We start from the raw sequence: 20,708 nt of genomic DNA on the forward strand, positions 1-20,708 counted from the left end.
TTTAAACTAATTACTACTAATGATGGCATTAATATATTTAGTGTTAGGTACCGTTTTAAGCACTTTGCATCCATTATTTCCTGACATTCGTTTCTTCACGAAGACATCGGTGCTCGGAGTTGTATCTGCCTGAGCACGCACAGCTGGAGCTGAAACCCTAAGCCACGTCTGTCTGAGATCGGGACCCCTTTTTAAATTTTTTTTAGAGTACATTAATTGTAGATCAGATTTACTTTTCTTTTAGCTTTTTCTTAACTTCTCCCTCACATGACAAAATATAAAGTTGGCTTTGTGTTACAACTAAGACATTTTCATAGAAAATGTACACTGTGTTTGTAAAGAAATTCTGGACATGGTGAGATAATGATTCGTATTTCTAAAATAGAGGGAAGAAATTGTTTTCTATACTGCTGCAATTAGACTCCATATTGACATTCATATTTATGTGACTGATGTACATGGGGAGGCACTACGTTTAATAAAAGGGGGTGGCTTCCCAGCTGGCCTCTCTTGGTTAATGAGGGATGCACTGGTAAAATCACAACCTACTCCATGATTGTATGCATAAGCATTTCTAATCTGATTTTAAATCACCTAGTGCATTTCAATCAAAGGAAAAACTGGCTTCCTTGAAAGGAATTTTCAGTTGCTGGGACAGTTAAATGTTCCTTTAGAATAATTGTACAAAATTGTTAAAGTCTATACAACTCTCACAATTACAGCTAAATTCAAATAGCTATTAAGGCCTACAGAAAATTTTTTCTATTTGTCAGTAAGGGCCATATATGTATGATGTTGGCACTCTCAATTCTTTTGATTCATAAAAGTAGGAAAAATATCAGGAGAAAGCTCAAAAGCACCATTCACTTATTCAATATTTTTAAGATACATCTTTGTGATTAATTTTCCATACAAGCTGTCCAATCCTGAGATACTCATTATTTTTGTTTTCTTCAGTGCTTTCATAGAACATCCACTCATCCATCCATTTATTCAGTTATGCTTTTCATTAATTTATTTGCCTATTTGCAAAAGATTCAAAGACAAATATAATATTATCTCCTTAAGAAATTTACAGCTCACTGAGGAAACATGTAAATAAGTAAGCAAATATCACCCTTGGCTGTAGCATTAACTGTGTGGGAACCAGGAGATGCCTCACAGAGATGGTAAGCAATAGCTGCAAAATTAGGTAAAGGTTGCTGCAGGAGTTTCCAAGGTCATGGCTTCTTCTGTACACTCCCCAGTGAGGTGATACGGATCTGAAGTAAGACAGTGTTGGTTCATATGTATTCACCATTGTCTCCCAGTAGATAGTGTTACAGCTCTGTACTGGCCTGTAGCTCCCGATCTAATAAGTAAGGCCACAGGAGAAACCTGACAACAGGGGTTTGACCAGGTAAGTTCTCTTCCCCTTGCATCCCCAAAAGCCGGCACCAGGCCAGTCGTGGTCCTGGCTCCATCTGCTGTTCTCAGGGTCGCTTTCTTCTGACTCAGGACCTCATGATCTGTTGAAGACTGCTTCTGTGTCTCCAGATTCCTATCTTTATTCAAGGAAGAAGAGGGAAGTGAAATGGATAGGAATCCATAGCAGAAAGATAAGACTTCCCAAAAATGCCCATCAGGCCTCCACACGTCTCACCAGCAAACCTGTACCATGCCACTGGGTGTGTCTGTGATGGGAGTCTTGGTAGCATAAGCTTTTTTTTTTTTGCCTTTTTTTAATTGTAAGAAGAAGCAGAGAAATGATACTGGGTAAGGACATAGAATTCACAGGGAGGACCTCTTCTGTAGAATGAAACTGGCATCCCCGCATACAACATGCTCCGCCCTCACTGATGTGTGCCCTGTGCCTAGAGGTATTTGACCCTGCCAACAAATCATGAAAACTCCAAGGCTGAATTTCCTGTTCTCTTTCTCTAATGCTCCCCTTGCTTGCTGTGTGGTATGGAGTAGTAAGATAATGAAGATGTTTGTACACTGCTGCGTGCATGCTTGTGTGCGTGTGTGTGTGTGTGTGTGTGTGTGTGTGTGTGTGTGTGTGTGTGTGTGTCGTAAGCCATGAACCAAGATGGACACACTGGATAACTTCGTTCTCACGATGCTGGTAGGCCCTTTGATGCTGTCAGTCAACAAAGCATTTGTGAGCCAGAGTTGACAATAAGGACAAAGCAGGACACCTACTGCACTTTCTTTCCCCAGGGGACGTGGGTTGTGTGGGGACACAGTCTTCACTTGACAAAGCTTCAAGGGAGAACTTGCCCTATGCATGAAGGCAGATTTTACTGATCAGTAGTTTATAAACTTGCCAGTCACAAACTGATGTGGTGAAACAAAAATCTGATTGGTGTGAGTTCAGGAGATGAAATGGTGACAGAGATATGGACAACTTTTTCAGGTTTTCCTGTAGAAGTAGATTGGTATATTTGAAGGATGAAGAGGACTGAGGATTCAGGAATGATGAAAAGGTTTCTAGCTTGACAGGCTGGGGTGGATGGTAGTACCATTACTTAAGATTGAGAATATAAGATGGAGTAGAGGTTTTGGGAGAAATGTAAGAGATTTGGTGTTTGGAGATTATTGAGGGCTTTAAATGGCTCCTAGTGACTATTCTCATTAAACTGTTAGAAATTCAGGTCTGAAGCTTGATAAACTGTTATGGGCTGGCCATAGATATTTGGGGATTATTTGCATATTGTACATTTTCTAGGGCTACAGTAACACAAGCTACCACAAACTTGGCAGCTTAAAGTAATAGACATATATTGTCTCACAGTTCTGGAGGCAAGAAATCCAAAACAAAGATGTTAGCAAGGCCGCACTTTGTCCCAAGGCTCTAGGCGAGAATCCTTCCTTGTTTCCTCCTCGGTTCTGGTGACTGCCAGCAACCCTTGGCTTGTGGGTGCGTCACTGCCATCTCTGTCTCTGTCTTCTCATGACTAACCCCGTATGACCTCATCTTAAGGCGATTGCATCTACAAGGGTCCTGTTACCAAGTAAGGTTACATTCACAAGTACCAAGGGACGAAACTTCAACATGTCTTTCCAGAGGATGCAGTTCAACCCTCAATGATATGTATGGCAAAAGGGATGACAAAAACCGATGTGACTGCCCAGACAGAGGATGTGGAGTGAGAACAGGACAGTGACAGGCCCTCGGAGGTACTCCACCTTGAAAGGAGAGTAAAGGGTAGTGTAAGGACCCGGCATGGTCAACAAGACAGAAAAGATAATCCAGGAAAGTTGTGAACTGGCAAATGTATTATGAAGGAGAGATTTGATAAGAGAGTTAAAAATCTTCCCAGATTCCAAGTAGCATGAGTGCTGGAAATAGATCACTGCAACTCTTACTAAAGATGGAGAGGAACAAATTTTGGGGCAGGTGGGTAATTAGGAGGACACTACAGCAATCCAGACATGTGATGATGGTGGCCTGAATCAGAATAGAGCAGTGGGAAGAGAGGGGATTGAGAAATTACTGGATTAAAGCCAAAGGAACTGGTGCTGGGTTGGATACAGACTAGAGGAAGGAGTCAGAGACTTCCAGGAGTTGCCTTTAGTGAACCGTAAGACCGGGTTGGTACTGTGGAGATGAACACTGCAGAAAGTCCATGGGGAGATGATGATTTCAGTTTTAAATAGGCTGATGACATACCTGAGTTATTTTCTAGTGGCAGGGGATGGCGTGCTGATGCATGTGAGTGGATTTGATGTAAATGTAGATATTTGGGAGTCATACGAATGGGCGACATTAACCAGAGAGATAACAGATTTACATGAGAACATACCTGATGTATATTCAGGGAGGTGTGGGAGGGAAAAGGCACCACGGGGGAGAGTAGAGAGAGGCAGGGAAGTGGTCCGCAGGAGGAGTGCGGTTCCAAGACACGAGAACATAGTCTTCAGCTCGGTGGGGCTGCATGCATGACAAGTAGAACAAGGGCCGAGAGGAATCTATGAGCTTTAAAAAAAAAATCCTACATTTGTGTGCGAGTGTGTTTTCAGACGGTCATTACGGTGCATTAAAGGCAGTGGATGGCAGATTAAATGGGGTCCTTGGCTGGAGAGAGCTCTCAACCCCCTGACTGTGGAGAGGGGAGAATGGTCCCTACAAGAGAAAATGGCTGACTGACAAGGGAATTCACTGGCATAAGTGAAACTGGCTGAAATACTGATGGTGTTTAAATCTCCTGGGGAAAACCCAGCGAAAAGGGAGTTCAGAGAAAGAGGAGAGAGCCTGGTGATGGAGTGCATTTCCTGCAAAGGCAGGGGAAAGGCTGCCTGAGCTCGCAGGGCTAATTCCCTTTCTCAAGGAGAACGCCCCCCACCCCACTGCGTCAGGAAGTAAGGGGACCCTGATGCTGTTAGGCAGAAATAGATGACGAGCATGTTACTCAGCTAAGAATAATCCTCCAAGTTAAGAAGAGAGGAAGAATAAAATAATTTGAAGACATTAACTCCTTCACTTCCAAACGCTATTTTCACGTTGTTTATAAGGAACCTATAATGACCGTGTTTCTCATGCCCTTCCCCCTTTTGGGGGGCATTCAGGGCTGTTAGTTTCAAGCAGAGAAGCTCTCTTCCCTGTAGTCTGCCGTCACCCCTTCATCAGGGTCAGATCTTTTTCTTGCCCCAGGGAAACGGGCCAGAGAGCTCTTGCTGGGGGCGCTGGAGACCGCAGCTCACAGACCCTGCCCGCGTGATTGAAATCGGGGGGTGGTTTAAAAAACAGTTTGGTAACATGATTTGTATACTCAAATAGTTCATTAAGTTTTTTTTTTTTTTGGCAGTCTAATAAAAATCAGTTTGGGACACTGGTATTTCCTATTATTCCTGTGATCTGCAGTATAATCTCCCTTTCAATATTTTGCAAATACTTTATTCGCCTTTTTGCTTTGCTGTTTGGGTTTTTTCTATTACCATCACAAGTTATACCTCTTGTTATTAAACATTAAATACTTCTGAATGAAGGAGTGGGTCTTTCTTTCCTTTTTCACTCAGAGTATACAGTTTCACCTGGGTCAGATAGAAAGCGCTGGATAACCATGCTTAGTTGAGGACAATTGAAATGATTTCACTTTGGTCGGCTCACTTGTGATCCAAGGAGGGTGTAGTGGTGTTGGTTTTGATAAAGCTTCACAACCAATGGGAATCTTTTATGAGTTAGTGTGGAGTGGCCTTAATGCTGGAAATAATCCTGTTGGCCAGGACCCCAGAGCTACACAGATGAGGAAAGGAGGCAGGAAATTCTGTTGTTTACACATGTGTCCGTAACACTGAGCCGCTAGAGCAGCCCAGCAAACCCAGAGGGTAAGATGCTTCATAACCTTGTGGTTTTCCCTTTAACTTTTACGTTTTCCTGCTAGGGCAGATCCCGTGCTGCTCTCAGAGCAGACGGTGCCACTGTGGGTCTGTGAAACAGAGAGGCTTGGAGATTCATCTCAGAAGGAACTTGATTTCTTTCCTTTCTCTTCCATCTTCCATTGTTGGTATTACTTATCCTGACAGCTTGTCATACATTTCCTGTTTTTAAAAAATAATTGTATGCTAAACAAAACTCAGGTAAGAATTTCAACTCTAAATTTGGACAGTAATATAATATGTGGATATTAAAACATTGTTCTGTCATTCCAAATGAATATGCATTAGTCAATGTGTTTGAAGTAACCTATATTCTTAGAGTAAGAAAAAGTAAAATTGTTCTGCATACCCTCATATTTATGCTTCCTGCATTTAGAGCTGTTTTCATTTCGGCAGTCCTCATGCTGAATTCCTGTCACTGTTAAGAGAAGAGTATACTTCAAACTTAGCACTAGTGTTGATTTCTTTATGTAAGTTACCTGCATAGTTTGGAGGAGGTAGGACATAGAGTAAAATAGTAAAATCCTGTGCATAATGAAAAGGAAATGGGTGTTTAACTACTTAGAAAGTAATCACAGAGATAAAAAGAAAAGAATCTCTGGAAACCATTGAGAAGTATTTACTATGTTTCCTACAAAGATAAATTATAAAATGAATATTGAGTGGGCAATTCTATTAAGTAGAAATATAAGATGTTCTTTAAAAGTATAATTAGAAAATGTAAGTAACATCTGGCATTGAAATACACAGTGATATATCTTGACATTCTCATTTAAACCAACCCTAGTTTTTCTATTTTCTAAAAATCATATGAATACATTTTTGAAAATATTTTTGTAAGGTAGGGTGTTGTCACAACTTTTCATTAAGTGTTTTTTTGCTAATCATCTTATTGTCAAATATCCTCATATATGCATCATTCTTGAATTCTAACTTTTATCCTTATTTTTACATAATCATTAGACTAGAAAGGAATCCTGAAAAGCTAGTGATACAATATTTGCATACTTTTTGTGTGATCTTGTGACATTGACTTAAAATATCAATCTAGTGAATGATACTTAGAAAAATGCTTTATGTGAATTGCTTTTTTTCCCAAAACTTAAAAAATAATTTTCTTGTGAAATAACAGATTATTTAATGGTCTCTCTTTTGCATTCCTCCTGTGTTTTCATTGGATTCACTAACTGATCACAAGGACGTAGGTTTCTTGGTGCCTCACTAAGAGTGTGGCCTTGAAATTTATGAGGGTTTTATCTAATTATTAGAGACACAAATATAAAGACAATAGTTCTTTAAAACTGAAAATTTATCTCAGGCCACTTCTATTTGAAGAAGTATCATATTTCCCATGCCAATATTATCAGATAAATTAAATTTTGCCAGAATGCCAAAACCTTCAAAAATTCCATTTTAAGCAAGATTCCAAGAAGCCTTGAAAGAAAAGTGCACCTTCCTGAGCTGAGTGTTGAAAAAGCAGTGGATGATTTTTTAAAAGATAAACTTATTCCACTTTGTAGAAGTAGCTGGAATAAAGGAATAATTTTAAGGCGTGAATTAACACTAGAGCACCGGAGGGTAGCCGGGAGTGACCTGCCTCTTGGAGAAGAAAGAAGTACACCTAGCGAGTGGCACACGCTGTGTGGTGTAGGGATAAAGCAGGCTGGAGTTGAAGGGAGTCTTAACATTCACACAGAGCAATTTTATCCTCACATAGTGCCCAGAGGGGGGGCGATTGCAAGTCTCTGTAGAGATGAGTATTTGTTCCCCTCTTCATCATCATCTTCATCACTGCCACACTGCTGGCATATAGTAGTGTTTCCTCTTTGCAAGATAATTTACGTGCATATCTACAGTTTTGGTGGCTGTGCAGTATGAACTTCATTTTACATATTATATTCATTTTACACATGAAAGGATCAGATGTTCAGAAATATTCAATGATTTCTTTAAAGCTGCAGATATGGTAAGTTCTGGAGCTAGGATTCCAAACAATGCCTTTCTGGCTCCAGAGCTATTTCCACTATGTTGAATTGCTGTTTTAGGAATGTGGTCCTGGCAGAAACTAAGCAGGATGGTTTGGATGGTGTTGGTATAACGGAGTGCAGGGGGTAGGCAGTGTGATAAGCCCAAGATCGAGTCCAGCATCTGTAAATAAAAGATAATCAGTTCTTTCAGGTAGTCACTTTTTCCTTTGGGAATGGAAAAAGTTGATCCTGAAAATAAGCAGTTTTTAATATTTTAACTGTTCACATATTTGACTCTTATGCTTTTCCTCTTTTACTTTCTTGAAAGTAGTATTCAAAGAAGGTGTCTTTTGATTTCTCAGAAGAAATTTCATCACTGATTTCACTGAGTATTTCATTGAATACCTTTCCTCTAAATATGAATAGTCCTAATAGAATGGAAATAGTATCTGAAGTAGCATTCATTTTTCAATGTTTCCAATAAAATAATACTATCTTATGCTATGATAACTACTTTTAAATATATATATAATATATGATGATGTCTGTGTTGTCATTTTAGAAATGTACTATGTACTATTTTAGAAGCTTACTGTCCTTTAAGTAAGCTTTACTGGAGTAATACCTTTTTGCCATACACCCAAACAGATGATGACAGTTGAAAGGTAAAGATTCATCCTTTTAAATTTATGATTAATTACATGATATATTTGTCATTTTAAATACTTTGGTTACAACCTTATGACATTTTATTTCAATTAAACAGGTTTAGGCTATATTCTAAGACTGTATTCCAAAAAGGACCTTTTGTACACCCAGTGCCCATCCTCAGTGCCCTGATCGACTGTAGATGCCCTGCTGAGTGTGAGCTTGAGACCTTAGTTGCAAAAGGGACAAAAAGCTTGGGAACTTGGTTCCCCTTTTTGGAGGAAATCAGCCTATCAAAGAGAAGATGTGTTGTTGTGCCCATTTCATTAAAGTCAGAGCTCTGCAGAAGATTATTCATATTAAATAAAATATATATTTAAATAGTACCTGGATGACTTATATTCAGTATTTGCTAAGAATTGCTGTTATGTGTAGCAAAGATATAAAGATATTTGATATTAAATCATGGATAGAAGCATAGATATTGGTACCTTAAGACACAAGTGTCCTTAGCATTGAGTAAAAACCATATGCACATTACAGAACTTAGAAATTACATCTTATAATGCCTGCCTTTAATTTGTAAAATTAAAGCTTCAAGAAAATAGAAGTGAGCCTTTCAATTGCTCACTATGTGCCTTTGTTTCTAAGATGCAGTAACCATTTAGAAATGTAACACAAGGTAAGATAACAATATTTCAGTGAAGAACTTGAAACAACTTAGACTAGTGTTTATGTGGAAATAGTTTTGAGGATTTTTCATACAGTCTTTCATTTCCTCCCTTAGTGAATTTAGGATTATGAAGGCATTTTGTGTCAAAAGTTGAGTTTATGATGACCACAAAAGATCAGATAGTTTTATTGCTCAGCATATATTCATGGATTCCTATCTTTTGTTTGCTTGTCATTTGGATGAGTTGAAAATAAAACTCACAGATGAAGAGTGAAAATTGTAAGTGCTCAGAGGGAGGAGAGCAAAGGACGGGAGAAGGAGACATGCAAGTGCCAGGCAATGCACTACAGAGAGAACCTGTTGTAACCTAGTGCTAACTAGAAGCTAGAGTAATCACAGGGATTATCTAAGGATTTAGGTAGGCTTCATTCCATCTTTAGTTCAGAACCTTCTCGTGGGCATAATCAATGGAGGACTGAGTCACCTCAAGGCCAGACTGCTCTGAGATGCTCTCAGCTTATTTTCTGATGTTGCCTAAGCTTCTCTGTTCTTTTCTTTATGACAAAGATTAGGTTATAAAATTTAGGACTGTGTGGATTGAAATCATTGTGACAATTATGGCAAGTTATTACAAGTGAACTTTAAAGATGTTGATGTCATACGAATCTACATGCTAGCTTCTAAACTTCTGATGTGGGACTAAAATAAATTTGACCTAATAATGCAGATTGATGGGAGAAGTTCCAGTATTTGTGGATTTATAGTAAGGAACCCTCTCTTAGATGTGGGCTCCTTCTAGAAGGCTGGGCCTGAGTCCAGCTGGCTCTGCCCCCAACATGACAGTGATGATTCACTTGAGGTGGGCAGTCACTTGAGCTGGATTATTGAGCAGGGTGTTCAACTATATAAATTATTAAAAAATGACACATTCTAGAAACCTACATGTATATCAGCAACAGCATCAAAAGTATCAGTAATACAAGGGGCAAACTCCTCCTCCCAACTTCTCAGTCTTTGAAACTCCTTGATTCTTGTCTTGTGGGAGGAATACACATCTTTTCCTCTCAAATGCCCCATCCACTTTTCACACGGTTTAAAAAAAAACTAGTGATTATGTAAGTGTCAATATATGTCTTTCGTAGACACAGATATTTTATGTCTTAGGTAATTGGAAGAATTAAGTTCCTGATCATAATTAAACGAGAAGTTAACCTCACTGAAAACTGTTTCTAGGATAATTTTAAATGTCTGTCAGCATCCAATTTTGAAAAATCGCCTTCTTTAGAAGAGTCTGACTTACTTAATAGAATTTTTAATACTCGCCCTTTGGGAGAAAAAGAAGAGTTTGAGTCATTCTGTTTTCTTACAGCTTTATTCATTCAGCAGCGAATGTCTGCTATGTCTTAGACATTATTCTGATGGTGGAGGTAACAATGGTGATGTGAACAAAACTAAAAATTCCCCACTCTCATCAAGCATACGTTCTAGCTGGTGAAGCTACAGAATACACACAAATTCTACAAAATTGTGTATTAAGTAATGATAAGTGCTTGAAGAAAGAAAAGGCAGGCTAAGAGGAAGTGGAGAATGTGATCAGAGAACACCCCTCTATCAGGGTGAATAATGTAAGGAATGCACCCCTGGAATCTTGGGGGAGACAGTTAAGGGCAGAGGAAATAAACGCTACAGAGTGGCCCCGGTAGGGCACTGGTCTCCTCCAGGAATGGCTAGGAGGCCAGCAGCTGCAGAGAGCGAGCAAGGCAGAGGCAGGTCTGCTCTGAGGCTGATCCAGCTTCAGTTTTAAGGTGATCTTTTATTTAAAAAAAGGCTTCCCCACATCCCGACTGTACAGACCTCAGGTCCAGAAATCTTGGATCCTGGAGAAGAGTTTGGAGACGTAGCCTGCGTCCAGATCGTATGAACCTTGTAAACCACAGTCGTGACTTTTTCTTTTATTCTGAGTCTGATGGGAAGGGTTTTAAATGTTTTGATCCTAGAAGTGACATAGTAAGTTGAGTTAAAAGGATCATTCCAGCTGTGTTGGGGAGAATGCGCTGCAATGGAGAAAAGGTAGAAGCAGAGAAACTGGTTAAAATAGTCCAGGCAAAAGATAAGGCAGGTACTAGATATGAAGTTGATACTAGATATGAGGTTGAAGACATCATGGATATATTTCACATTTCCCTGCCAGAATTGCAAGAATTTTCCAACAATGATAACATGTAGTGGGGAAAAAAAAGAGGAATCAAGTATGCTTGATCTGAGAAACTGGGAAAATGAACTATTCATTTATTCACAGGAAGAAGACAGTGGATGGAGCTGTTCAGATGGGGGGTGGGTATTCAAGAATTTGTTTTTTGACTTGTGAAATGTGAGATGCCAATTAGATTTTGAAGGGGTGATATTAAATTAGCAGCTAGACACAGGAGTCCAGAGCTAAAGGAAAACCTCAGACTGGAGAAATAATTTTGGTTAACCTCAGCAAACAGGTTGATTTGAAGCAAAGACCAAACGAGGTCTGCTAAAGCAGAAAGAGAAGGGCCACGAGGACTCGGGGCTGGAGCTCCTTCCTCACCAGAGGCAGACGCCCCACCAATGCAGGAGACGCAGCAATCGGTAAAGTAGAAGAGCTGTGAGAGGGGAGCCTTTCACAAGCCAATAGAAGTGATTCTGGAAAGATGGAATGGCCAAGTATACAAAATGCTACTGATGGGTCCAGGAAGGCAGGAATTTCAAGCTTGGAATTAACTGCTAATTGGATTTAGCAATGGAGAAGTCATTGGGGGTTTTTGTAGAGATAGAGATCCATGCTTAAGAACGGACTGAGTAAGTTTAAGAGAGGATGGGATGAGTAAAAATATATTTTAAAGATTTCTATTCTATAAAATACCAGAGAAATGTGATAGCTCTGGATGGGGATCAAGATGAATTTTTTTATAAGGTCAAAGGTATAAAGTCAAAGCCTGCTCATTTGCTGATGCAAATGATTTAGGAAAGAGGTATAATTTAACTAAGTAGAAGAGAGGGGACAATATTTGCAGGAGCCAAGTCCTTAAGTGGGTTGAAGGGTCTTAGATGGAGCATATAAGTGGGAAGTTTGGCCTTGTGGACTGGGACAAACACTCTATAGAAACAGAGCATTAAGTGTATCCATAAGACTGGTAGGCATGGTAAAATCAGCATATGACAATTGTATTTTGGTAACTTTTCTCAGTGAAATAGGAAAAATAAGTACATCAAGAGAGATGGGAGAGTTAAAGAAGATATGGGAGGTTTGAAGACAAAATCTGTGGAGTTGTCGGGAGAATGGGAACATGAATGGATCAGGGAAATGTGATAATGTTGGTTTGGCAGTACTAAGGCTATCTCTGTGGTTCGGAGTCCATTTCAAGTGAGATCAGTTAGTGAGGGGTGTTTCCTCTAAGTGTTAGTGGGTGCACAGGGGCATATATGCAGCAGGCAGATGGTTGGAATTAACCACAATTAAAAGTGTTCTAGTCAAGTAAGGTAAAGAATGCTGTTCAAGCAAATAATTTATTAATGCTAGATCACAGAATGGCAGGGAAGTGTGGATATAATGTGGGTGAGGAACCGTTAGAAGCAATAAAATTTGTAGGAGGTCCAACATGGCTCAAAGAAGAGAGTTTTGGGTACAACAGGAGAAGGTAATCAGAGAAGTGCTTACTATTGAAATGGGAAATGGGAACAAATGCCAGTACAGTAATGGCAGCCAGTGGGTGGGTGAGGCGGATCTTTTGGAAATAATAGGAACTGAGAAGTGAGAATATTATAAGGATACTGCATATGAAGATATTTTGGAGATTAACTTTTTGTCCCTGAAAACATACTCCATCCCTCTGATACCTAACCTATTAAGTAATCATTGGTTTTGCTAGATACATCTCATTTTATTTTTTATTAATAAATATTTCTGAATTTGCTTAGATGTGGAAAATACTCTTGCTATAAAAATACATCATAAAGTATGATATGATATATACAGATTTATTCATGGTAAAAAGATTAATATCCAAACAGATGAAATTAGTGGACACTAATTTTAATAACTATTCCCATGCTAAGACTCTGATTTTGTTAGTGATTTCATCCATTTACTTTCTTGCTATTTTTAATGATCTTTTGATCAGTCTTGCAGACAGGGATAAGATGTAGACATAGAATTTTTCACTTCTAACAAATAGGAAGCCCATACTTTTTCTAGATGTTTATTGCTTTGCCAAAGTTTTGCATAAAAATAAAATAAAATTATATTTATTAATAATGTTGTTCAGGAACCATGAATCAATGATAGTATTCTTGGGCTTTAGTTCATAATAAAACTAGTAGTTTAACACTTACACATATTTTTTAATTTAACCATTACTTTTGCCTAAAAGCCCATGCTGTCCAAACAATTTGAAATATATTTCCTTAAAGCTTAGATGAGAATGTTGAACAGATGCCTCCAATGTTTTGAATGATGTTCTATTTTGGTGTGACTGTTGCAACATTACCTCTTCTACATTATGTGACCATGTGTTAGACGATGAAAATGTGCTGTTCATTTATATCTGAATGGCAAGCATAACTCTTTGGTGTGTATTTCCACAATAAATAGGATGCCTTTTCAAACATATATTTGTAAATAATGTTATTAGTAATCATCTTAATTTGAAGTATAGATAGGAAGCCTCTATAAGATAAAGACAGAATTGCTAAAACACATTGAACATATTTTTAAAAAATTAAAAATTTTTTTACAGAAATTCCATTTCTATAAAACTCTCCAAGAAAAAGAAAACTACTTATGTTTCTTTGGATGTTCTAGAGCAGAGCTGTCCAGCAGAAATACAACTCAAGCAACATTTATGATTTAAAGTTACATTTTAAAAGGTTAAAAAGTAAATGTTAAATTAATTTTAATAACATACCAATTAACCTGCATATTAAAATATTATCACTCCCAAATGTAATCAATATAAAATTATTAATGAGATATTTAAAATTTTTATTTTCCACATTATACCGAATTTACACTTAAAGTACATCTCAGTTCAGACTACTCATTTCAAGAGCTCACTAGTGCCATCTGGCTAATGACCACCACATTGGACAGCATATAAACTCCAGAATAAAAACAATTAACAAGTAGTCTCATAGCCAACAGAAGTTATATTTAAGACATTAGATTTATCTCCTTGTAATGAAGATATGTGTTTGTATGACCCTCCCAAGGAGCAGGTTTATCGACTGTTTTCTCATCTGAACCCAGAGTCTCCAGGTGTCACTGTATTATTCTGATGATATTATGTTGATATATTTATGCTGTATTGATACATATATAAAATATGGTGACTTGCAGAAATTAATGGTATTGATATGTTTTCTTCTTGCTGTGATTTAAGAAAACCTCATTGGTGTGAAAAGTGAGTGTTGGTGAAAATGATGAAATCCAATTCTAGGAATCCATACATTTCTTAGGGTGTCCATTTTCTTTCTTTTTTTATAAATTAAAAAAAAAGATACAAATCTGGTAGAGCAGAGAGAAAAAGTAAAAACAGTTTTGGAAGAAGATTGAAAATTGTGGCATTATAGGGATTACTTGGGAAAGAGTTGAAAAGGAAATATTTATATGATTGGGAAGGTAAATAAAACAAATCAAGATTTCAGAAATGGATGAGTTTAATCTGGTTTTCAACTCTGCAGTTTGTTTAAACATGTCCTACATTTCCTGCTTGGGAACTGGCAAACCAAATCTTTTAAGAAATATAAACACTAGCTGTTCGTTTCCTGTTATTCTGGCATTTTTGATCCAATTCCTTTACTTATCTTTACTAAGAAAATAAAACTACGTCTACAAGAAAAACAAACAGATGAAAACTGACTCCAGGTCAATTAGCAATTGTGCTAAGAACTTTTCTTTATAGTTAAATTGCTTTTCTCTTCAGTGTTATCTTCTCTCATGCCAAGGGCCAAAATATCTGAGTAGCAACACTTAAAAAAAAATGATTAGAGAAATTGGGTGACTCTATATCTAAACAAATCTCTAATATATTTTGGTTAAAATGAGGATGGTATAGACAGGGAAAAAGTTTCACTAGTATATATAGTAACTGATCTTCAAATCAAAATCTAACATTTACATTTTTTAATATTTCACAACTTTTCTTTTTTTTTTTTTTTTTTTTTAATAATTATTTTTTATTGAAGGGTAGTTGACACACAGTATTACATTACATGAGTTTCAAGTGTACAACACAGTGGTAGAACATTTATATACATAATTCTAGGTTCCGGCTATCACCCTACCAGGCTGTTACAATATCTTGACTATATTCCTTATGCTATACATTACATCCCGGTTACTAATTTATTTTACCATTGGAAGTCTGTCCTTTTTTTTTTTTTTTTTTTTTTTTTTTTTTTTTTTTGTGAGGGCATCTCTCATATTTATTGATCAAATGGTTGTTAACGACAATAAAATTCTGCATAGGGGAGTCAATGCTCAATGCACAATCATTATTCCACCCCAAGCCTAATTTTTGTCAGTCTCCAATCTTCTGAGGCATAACAAACAAGTTTTTACATGTAGAACAAATTCTTACATAATGAATAAGTTACATAGTGAACAGTACAAGGGCAGTCATCACAGAAACTTTCGGTTTTGCTCATGCATTATGAACTCTAAACAGTCAGTTCAAATATGAATACTCATTTGGTTTTTATACTTGATTTATATGTGGATACCACATTTCTCTCTTTATTATTATTATTTTTAATAAAATGCTGAAGTGGTAGGTAGATACAAGATAAAGGTAGAAAACATAGTTTAGTGTTGTAAGAGAGCACATGTAGATGATCAGGTGTGTGCCTGTAGACTATGTGTTAATCCAAGCTAGACAAGGGCAATAAAACATCCACGTATGCAGAAGATTTCTCTCAGAACGGGGGGGTGAGGTTCTAAGCCTCACCTCTGTTGATCCCCAATTTCTCACCTGCTGGCCCCCCTGCGACTGTGCCTGTCTTAGGTTGTTCCTCCCTTGAGGAATCTTACCCGTCTCTGGCTAACCAGTCATCTTCCGGGGCCATACAGGGAAATGTGAAGTTGGTAAGTGAGAGAGAAGCCTTATTGTTTGAAAAAGTTAGCTTTTTACTTCTTTGCATATTTATGCCCTGTGGCTTCTATGCCCAGCATTTGTCTTGAGGTATCTTTACCACTTGGAAGAATTATGATACTCGGTAAATTTGATATGAGGCACGAATTCTATTTAAGGGTTGTAATTAGGAAGGAAGAAGAAAAGCTATAGAAGTAGCAGGCGGAAGAAAACATGGGAAGATTGATTATTTCTTTGATATATCTTCTTGTAGAGTAACTTCAGCATGTATAGGTTTTAAGCTACTACTTAAATTGCGCACACACATTAACATAATAGGAGTATAGTTACATAACCAAAGCATATCTGTAATTACCAGCCATCTGCAGTGAAACCAAGAAAACCAGTTAGGCACCTTAGGCATTTGTGAAAACTTATCTATGATATGGTGGATATTGTCCAAATGAACTTGAACAGTCTGAGAGAAATCAGACAAATTAAAACAACCCATTCCTGGGGACTGTTCACATGCCATATGTTCTTTTAACAATAAATAGTTTGTAGTTGTAAGACTTTGGAGCGCTACAATTTGCACTTCTCCAAATTCTTGGTTGAGTTCCAACAGTATAGATCCAGTCCAATTTTGTTGTTTTACTGTATGCACAGGCCAGCTTAGATATCTCCTTCCTCATTCCCATGGCAGGTCCAGGAACTGGTGGGATGAGTGCATCTACAGCTGTAGCAGTGCGTGGATCTTTGTTGGTGTTTTTTGATGATCATCTTCTGGCATGAGTCTTCCAGAGGGTACAGATGTTGGAAGTTCTTTTTCATATCGCATCTTAGTTCATTTTCGGGGTAGCCCAATTAGGCTTTGATCCTCTGTTAGTCCATTCTTGAGTTCTGTGATTCTGCTGCTGTTTTGTTCCTTCAGTTTTTCCTTTGTTCTTATATTCCACAGATAAGTGAAATCATTTGGTATTTCTCTTTCTCCGCTTGGCTTGTTTCACTGAGCATAATACCCTCCAGCTCCATCCATGTTGCTGCAAATGATTGGATTTGCCCTTTTCTTATAGCTGAGTAGTATTCCATTGTGTATATGTACCACATCTTCTTTATCCATTCATCTATTGATGGACATTTAGGTTGCTTCCAATTCTTGGCTATTGTAAATAGTGCTGCAATAAACATAGGGGTGCATCTGTCTTTCTCAAACTTGATTGCTGCATTCTTAGGGTAAATTCCTAGGAGTGGAATTCCTGGGTCAAATGGTAAGTCTGTTTTGAGCATTTTGATGTACCTCCATACTGCTTTCCACAATGGTTGAACTAACTTACATTCCCACCAGCAGTGTAGGAGGGTTCCCCTTTCTCCACAGCCTTGCCAACATTTGTTGTTGTTTGTCTTTTGGATGGCAGCCATCCTTACTGGTGTGAGGTGATACCTCATTGTAGTTTTAATTTGCATTTCTCTGATAATTAGCGATGTGGAGCATCTTTTCATGTGTCTGTTGGCCATCTGTATTTCTTTTTTGGAGAACTGTCTGTTCAGTTCCTCTGCCCATTTTTTAATTGGGTTATTTGTTTTTTGTTTGTTGAGGCGTGAGAGCTCCTTATATATTCTGGACGTCAAGCCTTTATCGGATGTGTCATTTTCAAATATATTCTCCCATACTGTAGGGATCCTTCTTGTTCTATTGATGGTGTCTTTTGCTGTACAGAAGCTTTTCAGCTTAATATAGTCCCACTTACTCATTTTTGCTGTTGTTTTCCTTGCCCGGGGAGATATGTTCAAGAAGAGGTCACTCATGTTTATGTCTAAGAGGTTTTCGCCTATGTTTTCTTCCAGGAGTTTAATGGTTTCATGGCTTATATTCAGGTCTTTGATCCATTTTGAGTTTACTTTTGTATATGGGGTTAGACAATGGTCCAGTTTCATTCTCCTACATGTAGCTGTCCAGTTTTGCCAGCACCACCTGTTGAAGAGACTGTCATTTCGCCATTGTATGTCCATGGCTCCTTTATCAAATATTAATTGACCATATATGTCTGGGTTAATGTCTGGATTCTCTAGTCTGTTCCATTGGTCTGTGGCTCTGCTCTTGTGCCAGTACCAAATTGTCTTGATTACTATGGCTTTATAGTAGAGCTTGAAGTTGGGGAGTGAGATCCCCCCTACTTTATTCTTCTTTCTCAGGATTGCTTTGGCTATTCGGGGTCTTTGGTGTTTCCATATGAATTTTTGAATTATTTGTTCCAGTTCATTGAAGAATGTTGCTGGTAGTTTCATAGGGATTGCATCAAATCTGTATATTGCTTTGGGCAGGATGGCCATTTTGACGATATTAATTCTTCCTAGCCACGAGCATGGGATGCGTTTCCATCTGTTAGTGTCCCCGTTAATTTCTCTTAAGAGTGACTTGTAGTTTTCAGAGTATAAGTCTTTCACTTCTTTGGTTAGGTTTATTCCTAGGTATTTTATTTTTTTTGATGCAATTGTGAATGGAGTTGTTTTCCTGATTTCTCTCTCTGTTGGTTCATTGTTAGTATATAGGAAAGCCACAGATTTCTGTGTGTTGATTTTGTATCCTGCAACTTTGCTGTATTCCGATATCAGTTCTAGTAGTTTTGGGGTGGAGTCTTTAGGGTTTTTTATGTACAGTATCATGTCATCTGCAAATAGTGACAGTTTAACTTCTTCTTTACCAATCTGGATTCCTTGTATTTCTTTATTTTGTCTGATTGCCGTGGCTAGGACCTCCAGTACTATGTTAAATAACAGTGGAGAGAGTGGGCATCCCTGTCTAGTTCCCGATCTCAGAGGAAATGCTTTCAGCTTCTCGCTGTTCAATATAATGTTGGCTGTGGGTTTATCATAGATGGCCTTTATTATGTTGAGGTACTTGCCCTCTATTCCCATTTTGCTGAGAGTTTTTAACATGAATGGATGTTGAACTTTGTCAAATGCTTTTTCAGCATCTATGGAGATGATCATGTGGTTTTTGTCTTTCTTTTTGTTGATGTGGTGGATGATGTTGATGGACTTTCGAATGTTGTACCATCCTTGCATCCCTGGAATGAATCCCACTTGGTCATGGTGTATGATACTTTTGATGTATTTTTGAATTCGGTTTGCTAATATTTTGTTGAGTATTTTTGCATCTACGTTCATCAGGGATATTGGTCTGTAGTTTTCTTTTTTGGTGGGGTCTTTGCCTGGTTTTGGTATTAGGGTGATGTTAGCTTCATAGAATGAGTTTGGGAGTATCCCCTCCTCCTCTATTTTTTGGAAGACTTTAAGGAGAATGGGTATTATGTCTTCCCTGTATGTCTGATAAAATTCCGAGGTAAATCCATCTGGCCCGGGGGTTTTGTTCTTTGGTAGTTTTTTGATCACCTCTTCAATTTCGTTGCTGGTAATTGGTCTGTTTAGATTTTCTGTTTCTTCCTGGGTCAATCTTGGAAGGTTATATTTTTCTAGGAAGTTGTCCATTTCTCCTAGGTTTCCCAGCTTGTTAGCATATAGGTTTTCATAGTATTCTCCAATAATTCTTTGCATTTCCGTGGGGTCCGTCGTGATTTTTCCTTTCTCGTTTCTGATACTGTTGATTTGTGTTGACTCTCTTTTCTTCTTAATAAGTCTGGCTAGAGGCTTATCTATTTTGTTTATTTTCTCGAAGAACCAGCTCTTGGTTTCATTGATTTTTGCTATTGTTTTATTCTTCTCAATTTTATTTATTTCTTCTCTGATCTTTATTATGTCCCTCCTTCTGCTGACCTTAGGCCTCATCTGTTCTTCTTTTTCCAATTTCGATAATTGTGACATTAGACCATTCATTTGGGATTGCTCTTCCTTTTTTAAATATGCTTGGATTGCTATATACTTTCCTCTTAAGACTGCTTTTGCTGTGTCCCACAGAAGTTGGGGCTTAGTGTTGTTGTTGTCATTTGTTTCCATATATTGCTGGATCTCCATTTTGATTTGGTCATTGATCCATTGATTATTTAGGAGCGTGTTGTTAAGCCTCCATGTGTTCGTGAGCCTCTTTGCTTTCTTTGTACAGTTTATTTCTAGTTTTATGCCTTTGTGGTCTGAAAAGTTGGTTGGTAGGATTTCAATCTTTTGGAATTTTCTGAGGCTCTTTTTGTGGCCTAGTATGTGGTCTATTCTGGAGAATGTTCCATGTGCACTTGAGAAGAATGTATATCCCGCTGCTTTTGGATGTAGAGTTCTATAGATGTCTATTAGGTCCATCTGCTCTACTGTGTTGTTCAGTGCTTCCGTGTCCTTACTTATTTTCTGCCCAGTGGATCTATCCTTTGGGGTGAGTGGTGTGTTGAAGTCTCCTAGAATGAATGCATTGCAGTCTATATCCCCCTTTAGTTCTGTTAGTATTTGTTTCACATATGCTGGTGCTCCTCTGTTGGGTGCATATATATTTAGAATGGTTATATCCTCTTGTTTGACTGAGCCCTTTATCATTATGTAGTGTCCTTCTTTATCTCTTGTTACTTTCTTTGTTTTGAAGTCTATTTTGTCTGATATTAGTACTGCAACCCCTGCTTTCTTCTCACTGTTGTTTGCTTGAAATATGTTTTTCCATCCCTTGACTTTTAGTCTGTACATGTCTTTGGGTTTGAGGTGAGTTTCTTGTAAGCAGCATATAGATGGGTCTTGCTTTTTTATCCATTCTGTTACTCTGTGTCTTTTGATTGGTGCATTCAACCCATTAACATTTAGGGTGACTATTGAAAGATATGTACTTATTGCCATTGCAGGCTTTAAATTCGTGGTTACCAAAGGTTCAAGGTTAGCCTCTTTAGTATCTTACTGCCTAACTTAGCTCGCTTATTGAGCTGTTATATACACTGTCTGGAGATTCTTTTCTTCTCTCCCTTCTTGTTCCTCCTCCTCGATTCTTCATATGTTGGGTGTTTTGTGCTGTGCTCTTTCTAGGAGTGCTCCCAT

The 20,708-nt window shown here is 38.0% G+C and overlaps 1 protein-coding gene across 6 annotated transcripts in view; it reads left to right on the forward strand.

Moving 5' to 3' along the window:
• Positions 1-20,708, forward strand: part of CCDC102B (coiled-coil domain containing 102B) — a 289,345-nt gene that overhangs the window by 40,309 nt on the left and 228,328 nt on the right. Inside the window, exon 1 of one of the 6 annotated variants that reach the window (XM_057504257.1) lies at positions 5,237-5,310. The exons of 4 other annotated variants lie outside the window; for them this stretch is intronic. The gene's annotated coding sequence lies outside the window, so the exon portion shown is untranslated. Of the gene's footprint in view, positions 1-5,236; positions 5,311-5,353; positions 5,563-20,708 lie in introns of those variants that run through there. One more of the 6 variants, XM_057504258.1, reaches the window with a different exon arrangement.

This window comes from Manis pentadactyla, chromosome 6 (assembly GCF_030020395.1).
Source record: "Manis pentadactyla isolate mManPen7 chromosome 6, mManPen7.hap1, whole genome shotgun sequence".
In the NCBI taxonomy this organism is placed as follows: domain Eukaryota; kingdom Metazoa; phylum Chordata; class Mammalia; order Pholidota; family Manidae; genus Manis; species Manis pentadactyla.